General features: G+C 40.1%; 1 protein-coding gene and 1 pseudogene across 7 annotated transcripts in view; one reads left to right on the forward strand and one right to left on the reverse strand.

The window, feature by feature from the left end:
• The window catches only part of DDR2 (discoidin domain receptor tyrosine kinase 2), a 163,738-nt gene that overhangs the window by 96,524 nt on the left and 54,255 nt on the right, over positions 1-12,959 (reverse strand). The window lies entirely within an intron of this gene.
• LOC135970325 (uncharacterized) lies at positions 9,423-10,078 on the forward strand (annotated as a pseudogene).

The raw sequence follows: 12,959 nt of genomic DNA on the forward strand, positions 1-12,959 counted from the left end.
AGAGTCAGTGTAGTGCTATGGTTAAGAGCTTAGCCTTGAGTGAGGTGCTGCTCGAGTTCAAATCCTGACTGAACCACTTATTTACTTGGGGTGAAACACTTAACATCTCTGTGCCTCAGTTGTCATATTGGTAAAATATAACCATTATATCGACCACATAGTTTCCATGACAGGAAGTAGAGTTAACCTGTGTAAAACATGTGGGAATTACCCAGAAAATAGCAGGCACGCAGCACAGGCTAGCTACAATTAGTATACCACTTATACTGGATGGTACAGATATCGGTGCAAATGAAGAGAAAGGAGCCATAGAGAAGTCTCACATTGAACCAAATACGAAGTTGTGTCCTTGTATGTGCTGTGCTTGTACTGGAGACATGTCAGTCTCATTTGATTCATTCTTAATGCATGCTCACATATTCCCATTGGTAGAAGTCACTTAGAACATGTCCAGAGCAGTGGCCCTTTCAACTGCCCTCATCCTTTTACTTGCATAACACTGAAGTTGCCGAACCAATCTCATTCAAAGTTTCCAAAACAGTCACCTTTGGACTGAGTCAACCTGGAAACTTTTACTACACTGGGTTGCAGCTTCAAAAAGCTGTGAAAACACCAGATGCTCACCTACATGGTGTCCTGCTTCTGTGACTGCAGAGGCATTTAAAAGGACACTCAAAAGAATGATCCACCTCGTAACCCTATTAATGCTTGGTGTACGTGCCCTAAATACTCATTATTCATTGCAGGACCAGGTATGCAACTGCACTAGGGTCAGTATTGATGATGTCAGTGTCTTGGAATTCAGCCTCTTCTCTCCATCCCCAACCTGGCTCAGGCAGCATCCCACTGGTTCTGTGCATCAGACACCTGCTCCATCCCCACTGGAAATCTCAGTCATAAAAGAACACAGGTCAGACTGTCATTACAGTATTACAGTCAGTTATAATTGAAACTGGGATGAGAACACTCAGGGGTACTGGCTTCAACATTAGAGCTCTTTTCCTAAGACAGCTGGGAAAGCAGCCCTTGATGTTATGTTCATCCAACAACGTGTAAAATTAAAAAAGAAAAAAACCCACCTCAAAATAAACGTTTGTTCCTAATCTGCCATGATCACTTCTGGAAATAATAAGCCATCTCGCAACATTGTTATGGGGAGTCCATATAATGAGCATGGAACTCACAGAGGCCAGGGAAAGCAAGCCCAGCAGTGGGGCCATTTTATGGCCATAGTGACCACATTTATTCCTAGGCTTAAGACCAGGCCACTGGGCATACAAGAAAGAGCAAACCACTCATCAGTATTCCAGGAGCAGGTAATGTCTTGCCTCCTCTTCCTTCTACCACATCCAGGCCACCTTTAGGGGAAATCAGAGAGCTACAACTCCACCTTTATAGAAACACAGTGAGGCTGGACATGAAGACAGTGGCAGGCAGCCGAGAGGCCAGAGCAGCCCAAAGCCTGGCAGCGTCATTGTCTTCTCCTTGCTCTGGATCTTCCCACTTTCTCCCCAGTCAGGAGCCCTCCTGAGCCCCAACCAAAACCTTCACCTTGTGTGAGTAACATCAACAAAAGAAAATGAAACTTAACGCAGCCAACTCTGCAACACTGAGCAACCCAGAAGACTGAAAGCAATTTAATCCAATAACTTTTTGTCATAAACAAAAATGAGAATGATAGGCCAGGCATGGTGGCTCACACCTGTAATCCCAGTACTTTGGGAGGCTGAGGCAGGCAGATAACCTGAGGTTAGGAGTTCAAGACCAGCCTGGTCAACATGGCAAAACCCCATTTCTACTAAAAATACAAAAAATTCCTGGTAACAAACCTGCACGTTATCCACATGTACCCTAGAATTTAAAGTATAATAAAAAAAAAATTCCCATTACTGGGTATATACTGAAAGGATTATAAATCATTCTACCATAAAGACACATGCACATGTGTGTTTATTGCAGCACTATTTACAATAGCAAAGATTTGGAACCAACCCAAATGCCCATCAATGAAGGAATCAATAAAGAAAATGTGGCACATATACGCCATGGAATACTATGCAGCCATAAAAAACAGTGAGTTCATATCCTTTGCAGGGACATGGATGAAGCTAGAAGGCATCATTCTCAGCAAACTAACGCAGGAACAGAAAACCAAACACCGCATGTTCTCACTCATAAGTGGGAGTTGAACAATGAGAACACATGGACACGGCGAGGGGGATATCACACACCGGGGCCTGTCAGGGGGTGGGGGGCGAGGGAAGGGAGAACATTAGGACAAATACCTAATGCATGCGGGGCTTAAAACCTAGATGGAGGGTTGGTAGGTGCAGCAAACCACTATGGCACATGTATGCCTATGCAACAAACTGTATCTGCACATGTATCCCAGAACTTTAAGTAAAATTTTAAAAAAAATTAGCTGGGCATGGTGCTGAGCACCTGTAATCCCAGCTCCTCTGGAGGATGAAGTAGGAGAATTGCTTGGACTCAAGAGGTGGAGCTTGCAGTGAGTCGAGAATGAGCCACTGCACTCCAGCCTGGGCGACACAGTGAGACTCCATCTCAAACAAACAAACAAAAACAAGAATAATAAATACCTATTCAGAACCTACATAAAGCTCCAGGCACTCTTACAGATCTGTAGGGAAAACAAAGTGAATAGGACACAGTCCCTCTTCTTCTGTTATTCTTTGCCTAGCACTGTCTGGTGCTGAATAGAATGCCTGGTGTGCGTACCTCACCTTACTGGATTATGAATCTCAGCTCTGCCACTTAATAGCCATATGGCCTTTGGGCAAATCACTTAGCTTCTGACTGCTTCAGTTTCTTTATCTGTAAAATGGGGATAACGATAAATCCTTCTTCATAGGATTGCTGCAAAAGTTAAATAGGTCAAAGGGCTTAGAAAAGTGGCTGCTACAGAAAAACTACTTAATAAAGATTTGCATTAGTAAGCTTCCACAGTATGTACGTCAATAAACCAGTTTCCTCCCCTAGGGAGCATCCAGTCTCTTAGGATATTACAGCCAGAAAGGACCTCCGAGATCACCCAGTTTAGCCTCCTCAGTGTACAGATAAGAATGAGGTTCAGGGACACCAGTTGACTTGTCCACAATTATATACCTTGTTAAAAAAGTAGAGCCCTGAGATTAGACCCAGGCCCCCAACCTAGAGCTCCTGTGTGCCTCCCAATCTAAAAAGCTAGTTTGTAAATCACTCTGCTGACTCTGCTCAGAACATGTTTGTATTTAAGTGACTCAAATAAAGAAAGAAATAATGTTAGGAGTATTGTTGCAATAGCACAATGACAAGATATATGGGGATAGTATTTTAAGGCAGTGACCACCCACTGTCCCATTTCATTCATACATTCTATGAAAGAACACAGATACTTCTGCTTCACTCTGTTCTAAATATATTTCATGCATAAAAGCTTAGTGTAAATGATTTCTTCAAATCCTCACAGCAATACTGTGAGATAGATACTGTATATTTTATATATAATTATTCCAATCGTACTGAAGAGCAAACCAAGGCAGCCAATAGTTAAAAAAACATGCCCAAAATCACAGTTAATGAAAGGTAAAATTGTGATTTAAACCCAGAAAATTTATCTCCAGAATTCACCCTTCTAGCCACTATGCCATACTATCTCACTAGCCTGAGAAGGAAAAGTTCTTGTGTCCCAATTCAAGTTTGAGAGTTATCCACATCTGTAGATTTCAAATTTGCTTGCTTTTTTAAGTGTGGGTTTTTATGGTAGGAATCACATAAGGTAGCAATGGTGCTAAGGGTGCTGCTATTCATGTGTGTGTGTGTGTGTGCACGCACACGTGTGTGTGTATGTGCATGTGTGTGTGTTGGTGTATGTGTATATGTGTTTCTGTGTTCCGGGTATGTGGTTTTCAAAGCTCCCAGGACCTATACAATATGGATTTACATATAATCCTTTTTGGGTGGTTGGCTGTTGGTTGGTTTGAATCATTTTAAGAATTTTCTGCCCATACAAGCAGAAGTATTCTACTGGGAGACAGAGAATCTACCTTTGAACCACTGTTTAATTGCCACAAAATCTCTTGTTCACAGACTTCTCAGAAGTTCACATGGCTAAACTCTGAGCTTTGAGCAGTAGCAAACTCTAAGAACAGTTCTGCAAGAATGAGTTCCATTCTTCGTGTTCCTTAAGAAGTCCAAATAAAGAATTAGTGGTGTTAGTTGGGAAGAAAAAACCAAATTCATAAATTTCATGAAAGTTCTTGGCATTTGACTTCAGGTTTGTGGAGCCAGGGCCTCCTGGTGTTGAGATGTGTTATTCACATCAATCAATGTAATAATTCTTTTGGTCTGTAGAATTCCTTGTGTTTAAAAAAGAAAGATATTTTGTCATCCTTGTCAAATAGAGGCTTGGAAGGAAGAAGGAAGGATGTTCCCTTAAACAGAAAAGAAAACTGAGACAGAAAAGTTTAAGTGCTTTAGACCCAGAAAATCAAAGTTTTATAACTAGAAGAACTCACTTGTGCAAGGCCAAGGACCTAAACCTGGGCTTCCTGACCCTGAGTCTACAGCTTTTCCGAAACATAAGGCAACACAGAGGTGTATTTGCCTGGGTCTATTTCTGGATTCTTTATTGCATTCCTTTGATCTATGTCTGTACTTCTCTCAATACCACACAGTCTTGATTACTATAGCTATATAATAAGTCTTCAAATAGGGTAGACTGATTCCTCCCACTTAGTTTGCTTTAAAATCGTTCTAGCTTTTATGGTTCCTCAGTCTTTCATCAAAATTTTAGAATAATCCTCTTTATATCTATTTTAAAAAAAACAACATTGCTAAGATTTGGGTAGGTATTATATTAAATGTATATATTGATTTGGGGAGAATTGGCATCTTTACTATATTGTGTCTTTACTATGTCAAGTACTTCCATGAATATAGTATATTTCTCCATTTATTTAGTTCTTTCTATTTCTTTCATCAGGCTTCGCAGCCTTCAACATACAAGTCCTATGCATGTTTTATTATATTTACACTTACATGATATATATTACAAATATAATATATTTAAATGTACTTACACTTATTATTTTTAGTGATTAAAATTAGCATTGTATTTCTTATTCTGGTGTCAGCATGTTCATTAGAAATATATAGACGTACAATTGATTTTTGTATCCTGTGAGCTTGTTGAGCCTGTATCCTGTGGTCTCACTGAACCCACTTATTAGTTCTAGGAGAGTTTTTTGTAAATGTGTTGGTATTTTTTTATGTAGGCAATCATGTCATCTTCAAATATAGCTTTATTTCCTCCTTTCCAATCTTTATGCCTTTAATTTCTTTTCTGTAATGGCTAGAATTTCCAGTGCTGTGCTGAATAAGAGTGGCAGGAGCAGATATTCTTGCCTTGATCCCTGTCTTAGGGAGAAAACATTAAGTCTTTCTTCACAAAGTATGATGTTAGTTGTAAACTTCTTGATTGAGGTAATACTTCTATTCCTAACTTGCTGAGAGGTTTTTTTAAGTCATGAATGAGTTGAATTTTATCAAATAATTTTCTTCATCAATTAATATAATCACATGATTTAAAAATATTGAACCAGTCTTGCATACTTAGAATAAATCTAATTTGATACGATGTGTAATTCTTTTTGTACATGGTTGTATTCAATTTGCTAATATTTTGTAGAGGATTTTCACATGTATTAATATGGCTACTCCTGCTTTCATTCGATTAATGTTTACATAATATAGCTTTTTTCATCCTTTTTCTTTCAACACAGCTATATCATTACATTAGAAGGGGCTTCTTATAGACAGCATATAGTTGGGTCATGTTTTTAAAGCACTCTGCTAAACTTTGTCATTTAATTACATGTGTTAAACATAAGTAGTTACATTGTTTTAATCCTCAAAATGATATCCTCAAAATCCTTAAAATATGAAAATTCCACAAGTGAAGAAACTGAGACATAGAGAAATAAAAGTACTTGCCTAAGTTAGTATATCTAGGAAGCAACAGAATTGGAATTTGAACCCAGTCTGACTCTGGTATTTCTGCTTGCACCCATTATTCTTTGCCAGCCTGGGCTAGCCAGCAAGCAGAGTTGCCTCATCCTCACCCCTAGAGTTACCTTTAGCACAGGCTATACATATTTTAACAGGGCCACCTACTCAGTGAACTCTAAGTCCACTTGGGAGAGAAGTAAAGTTCCAGTTCACTGGTCAGGCCCCTGGCCTGACAGTACTTGCAGCCATGAATGCTGGTCATGACTAGCTGCTGTTGCTACTAGGTTTGGGCAGGCAGTGGGTAATAGTGCTCTCCTTATCATCCTAGAAGGTTTAGGCAGAAGAGGCCAAAATCAATGGCAGGCCAAGTAACTGGGGGAAAGTCCCTGGCCAGTTGAAAAAGGAGCTGCATACTTAAGCCTGGGCAAACAGAGCAGCAGTGTCCAGCTCTAGTGAGGCACACCGAGATAAACATGGACCCCCACCCTCAACCCTCACTGTGGGTTTCTCCAGGAAAGAGGTGGGAGGAGCCCAGGACACAGGACAGGCCCTTGGGTCTGGTCCAAAGAAAACACACAGACATGACCAGGGACTTCATGAGGTTATAGCTCAAAGCTATCCTATATTTGGTAGGAGTCACCTAAATGTTCCAAGACAGACCCAAAATTTACCTTCTTCCTTTGAATGAAGCAGATTATACAATGAATCAGAGCAGAGGCATGAAAGTCTCTACACAATTAATGGGTCCCTTCTGCTGTGAACCTTCCTGTGCTGTGAACATACACTCTCTGCTATAAACTGAATGTTTGTGTCCCCTTAAAATTCCTATGCTTAAATCTGACCCCCAAAGTCATGGAATTTGGAGTTGAGGCCTTTGTGGGACGATTAGATCATGAGGACAGAGCCCTTGTGGATGAGACTAGTACCCTTATACAAAGGACCCCAGAGAGTTCTCTTCCCCCTTCTACCATGTGACAACACAGCAAGAAGACAGTTATCTGTGAACCAGCAAGCGGGCCTAACCAGACACCAAATCTGCTGGCTCTTTGATTTAGGACTTCCCAGTCTCCAGAATTGTGAAAAATAAATTTCTCTTATTTATAAGTCACCCCGCATATGGTAGTTTGTGACAGCAGGTCCAACATACTACAACCCTATCTTACCACCTTCATCATCAGTGAATGGTCTCTTGGGATTCAGGTAGGCTTCAGTGGCCTAATTAATGAAAAGAGAAGGACACAATGCCCTGGTAAATTACCACTGTCACCAGAGAGGAGAGGACCTGTGTAACTACCATAAAGAAAAACATATTGCAAAAGACTCTCAATCAATCTACAATTTTAGATTGTGTAACCCAACCAACCAAACTGCAGTCAAAGGTCATATAGATGAAATCTTCATCCTGCCCCTGAAAACCTTTCTCCCGTGTGTCAAGGCTGAGCACAGTGCATGTTAACAAGCTGATATGCCAGTGATCTATTTTATAAATGCTAGAAAACAGATCCAGGAAGGTTAAGACACTTCCTTAAGGTCATTCAGCAAAAGGGGAAGCAGAGTCCAGGCTTAAAGTCTGGTTTCAATCTGGATCTTTTGACTTCAGACAGCATTCTCTTCATTCTACCATGCTTCCTCACAAAAACAAGCAGACGTCGATGTTCACATCTCTAAAGACACAACATTCCTCCCAGAAAAGAAGCCAGATTGACTTACCCGAAGATAATCAACAAGTCCCTAACTGAAATTAAGTTTTCTTAGAAATAGCTCCATAATTTCAACTTTATAAAAAATTGTGTTTCTATAGAAGAAGACTGGAATGTGTTCAGCTGATAGGATTATGAGTAAAGTCCTTTCCCTCTCCCCCCAAAAAAATAGTCTTTAAGGTTGGGTGATATTATTTTCTTTTACACCTTTTTTGTAAAGGAGTCCATTTTCCTAAATGCCATTCTAAAGACGTCTAAGGTCATTGAATATTATTTTCTTTTACACCTTTTTTGTAAAGGAGTCCATTTTCCTAAATGCCATTCTAAAGACGTCTAAGGTCATTGAACTTAAGTCTTCAACAAGAAAGAAATGAGCTGAACAAAGCAGGAGGTATCATGTTACTCGACTTAACTTCAAAGTATTCTACAGGGCTGCAGTAACCAAAACAGCATGGTACTGGTACAAAAACAGACACATAGACCAATGTAACAGAATAGAGAGCCCAGAAATAATGTTGCATATTTACAACCATCTGATCTTCAACAGAATCAACAAAAACAAGCACTAAGAAAAGGACTCCCCATTCAATAAATGATGTTGAGATAGCTGGCTAGCCATAGGCAGAAGATTGAAACTGGACCCCTATCTTATATACCACATACAAAAATAAACTCAAGATGGATTAAAGACTTAAACGTAAAACCACAGAAACTTTGGAAGATAACCTAGAAAATACCATTCTGGACATAGGACTTCGCAAAGATTTCATGATGAAGACACCAAAAGCAATTGCAACAAAAACAGAAATTTACCAATGAGAACTAATTAAAAACCTTCTGCACGGCAAAAGATACTACTCACAGAGTAAATAAACAACCTACAGAATGGCAGAAAATATTTACAAACTAGGAGGGGAACAACAGACAAAGGCTTAATGTCCAGAATCTATAAGGAACTTGAACAAATTTACAAGCAAAAACCAAACCACCCCATTAAAAAGTGGGCAAAGAACATGAATAGACACTTTTCAAAAAAAGACATACATGCGGCCAACAGGCATACAAAAAAAAATACTTGACATCACTAATCATTAGAGAAATGCAAATCAAAACCATAATAAGATACCATCTCATACTCATCAGAATAGCTATTATTAAAAAGTAAAAAAAAAAAAAAAAAAACAAAAAAAAAAAAAACAAAAAAAAACAGATGTTGGCGAGGTTAAAAAAAAACACACACATACTCTGCTGGTGGGAGTGCAAATTAGTTCAGCCATTCTGGAAGGCAGTGTGGTGATTCCTCAAAGAGCTAAAAGGAGAATTACCATTTGACCCAGCAATCTTATTATTGGTTGTATACCCAAAGGGCCATAAATTGTTCTACCATAAAGACACATGTTCATTGCAGCACTATCCACAATAGCAAAGACATGGAATCAAACTAAATGGCCATCAATGGTAGACTGAATAAAGAAAACATAGTACATACGTAGAGAAAAGAAAGAAAGATCAGACTGTTACTGTGTCTATGTAGAAAGGCAAGACATAAGAAATTCCATTTTGACCTGTACCTTGAAAAATTGCTTTGCTGAGATGCTGTTAATTTGTAACTTTGCCCCAGCCACTTTGCCCCAACCTTGTGCTCACAGATGTGTTGTATGGAATCAAGGTTTAAGGGATCTAGGGCTCTGCAGGATGTGCCTTGTTAACAACATGTTTACAAGCAGTATGCTTGGTAAAAGTCATCGCCATTCTCTAGTCTCAATAAACCAGGGGCATAATGCACTGTGAAAAGCTGCAGGGACCTCTGCCTTGGAAAGCCAGGTATTGTCCAAGGTTTCTCCCCATGTGATAGTCTGAAATATGGCCTTGTGGGTTGAGAAAGACCTGACAGTCCCCCAACCCGACACCAGTAAAGAGTCTGTGCTGAGGTGGATTAGTAAAAGAGGAAGGCCTCTTGCAGTTGAGATAGAGGAAAGCCACTGTCTCCTGCCTACCCCTGGGAACTGAATGTCTCGGTATAAAACCCGATTGTACATTTGTTCAATTCTGAGATAGGAGAAAAACTGCCCTATGAGGGGAGGCGAGACATGTTGGCAGCAATGCTGCTTTGTTACTCTTTACTCCACTGAGATATTTAGGCGGAGAGAAACATAAATCTGGCCTATGTGCACATTCAGGCATAGTACCTCCCCTTGAACTTAATTATGACATAGATGCTTTTGCTCACATGTTTTCTTGCTGACCTTCTCCCTATTATCACCCTGCTCTCCTACTGCATTCCTCTTGCTGAGATAGTGAAAATAATAATCAATAAAAAACTGAGAGAACTCAGAGACCAGTGCTGGTGCAGGTCCTTGGTATGCTGAGTGCTGGTCTCCTGGACTCACTGTTGTTTCTCTATATTTTTGTCTCTGTGTCTTATTTCTTTTTTCAGTCTCTCGTCCCACCTGACAAGATATACCCGCAGGTGCAGAGGGGCTGGCCACCCTTCATACATACACACCATGGAATACTATGCAGTCATAAAAAAGAATGAGATCACGTCCTTTGCAGCAACATGGATGGAGCTGGAGGCTCCATTCACGCCTTAGTATTGTAGGCACCCTACTGTCAAAAATATAACTGAGTTCTTGACTTAAAAATATAATATTCATCTGTGACTCTGAAAATTTTTAAGTTTCTCTTTCCACATCAAAGGACATGATCTCATTATCCTAAGCAAATTAACACAGGAACAGAAAACCAAATATTGAATGTTCTCACTTACAAGTAGGAGCTAAACAAGGAAAACACACAGATACTAGGAGGGGAACAACAGACTCTAGGGCCTACTTGAGGATGGTGGGTGGGAGGAGGGAGAGAATCAGAAAAAATAACTATTAGATACTATGTTTATTACCAGGTGACAAAATTACCTGTACACCAAATCCCCATTACCTATATGACAAACCTGCACAGATACCACTGAAACTAAAATGAAAGTTAGAAAGAAAGAAAGAAAGAAAGAAAGAAAGAAAGAAAGAAAGAAAGAAAGAAAGAAAGAAAGAAAGAAAGAAAGAAAGAAAGAAAGAAAGAAAGAAAGAAAGAAAGAAAGAAGGAAGGAAGGAAGGAAGGAAGGAAGGAAGGAAGGAAGGAAGGAAGGAAGGAAGGAAGGAAGGAAGGAAAAGAGCTAGTGAGTGTCACTCTCATAAGAACATGCCTTAGTACTGTAGACACCACAGTGTCAAAAATATAACTGAGCTCTTGACTTAAAAATATGATGCTCATCTGTGTCTCTGAAATCTTGTATGTTTCTTTTTCCATGTCAAATTATTTCAAGATCTCTTCAGGGCCCTCTCCCTGATGCGCAGGTCTCCAGGACTCTGACTCTACTGAGTGCCAGTCACCAAGTCTGGCCTGGAGTTCAGTGGCTAGGCAGTTTCTCCACCTCGCTGGTCTCTGAACACAACCTACTTTGTTGCCTGAGGGATCCTTAGAAATTGTGCCACTTTGTGAGGAGAGATGGTTTTACAGGAAGATATGCGGTTACCTGGGGAGGGCTAGTCTATCTGCCCTCCAGGACAAGCATGTCCAGATTTGTGGGAAGGAATGCATTCCGGGCAACAGACCAGAGGGATTACTCAGTGACTCCCTCTGTGACCTTGGGCCAGTTATTCCTCACTTACAAAAGACGGTTTTGGATTAGACAATCTTGAGGGTTCCTCCCTGCTCTAACTTTCTGCAAGACTAAGTTTCTAATGCTAAATCCCAGAGGATTTATTTGAAAGAGATAGACACATCAGGTAGGACAGACCTTTAGCAACCAAATATTAATAACAGCTCATTTTAACGTGTTTACTCTGCATCATGCACTGTTTTAACACTCCACATACATTGCCTCACTTAATCTTCACAGTAACTTTATGAGATAGGAATTATTATTATCACTAACTTACATATCAGTAAACTAAGTTCAGAGAAGTTACTTAACCTGCCCAAGGTCACATTAGTAGGTAACAGAGGTAGGTAACTAGTAGATAACTAGTAGGTAACTACCAATAGGTAACTAGCAGGTAAAAAAGTCAACTCTTTAGCTCAGCCAGTTTGACTCCAGAGCCATGTTCTTTGCTGCTGCTTCACATTGAAAGATCTGTCTGCAGGCTCAGTGTCTCCCATGTGACATTTACTGACTGTTGGTTTCTCCAAATTCACTCTGCCTCTTCCCTACAAGTTGCCCAAATTATTTATGGCTTCCCTTGTACAAAGTTTAAAACTAAAAACAAAAAACAAAAAACAAACAACAAAAAAAAAACACCTTTGCTCAAGTCCCAGCACATAGGTATAAATAATATAGAGGCAGAGTAGAATTATATAAAGTAGATGTGAAAGCTGAAAGCTGAGGGAGTTATATTCATATCCAGCAGGTAGGGAAGTGGTTTAGAAAGTAGAATAACTTCCTGGATCCCTGAAATCACTGACTGCACAAAAATTCATAACCACCTCCTCCACATTTTCACTTGTTTCTGCCTGGTTCCCAGGTGAAGGTTGCTTGGGAGGTGCTGTTCAGTTCCAAGATGCTCAATTAAAAGATGGGGATGAGTCACTGAACTTGGGGAATGTAGAAAAGTCAGAAGAAGAAAAGCTAGAAGTCCTCCCTTGCGTCCCCCCACCTATTCATGTAGGAGAGGTTCCTCTGTGCCTCCTCTTTCTCCTGGGGTTATCCATGACAATGAAAACCCCACTGGGAAAAGGCATAAGGAGTCTGAGAAGATCAACTGTGATTTATCCATGAGTAGAGCATTGCAAACTGTAATCAGCTATTAGAATCCATACAATAAAATATTAGTCGAATGCCAGCATGTGCAAGGCAATCTGGAGATATAGGGTACTTGCCCTCTTGACTAAGTCTTCCACAGTAAAACCTCAATAAATTTGAAGTTTTCCACCAAGTGACAGAGCAGCATTTGGAAGTGGTCCCCTGGGGTAGGAAGCATCTTGCCTGGACCCTTAGGGAGGAAAAGAAAAATGCAATAGTTTGAGGAAAGCAAAACCTCTATCCTCAACCCACCATGGGCTTGGATCTTAAGTATGCTATTATCGTTTTTCCTCGTGTGCTCCTGGGATCCAGCTCACAGCATCCAAAGCTGGAATCAACCGAAACTGGCCACATCTCACATAATATTGTTTTTGGTTCACTCTCTGTGATTAGCCAAAACCCCCTGAGCACAGAGGAAACACTGTTTCCTTTTGACTACTTTAAACCCTTTC

Source organism: Macaca fascicularis, chromosome 1, assembly GCF_037993035.2.
Source record: "Macaca fascicularis isolate 582-1 chromosome 1, T2T-MFA8v1.1".
NCBI classification, from domain to species: domain Eukaryota; kingdom Metazoa; phylum Chordata; class Mammalia; order Primates; family Cercopithecidae; genus Macaca; species Macaca fascicularis.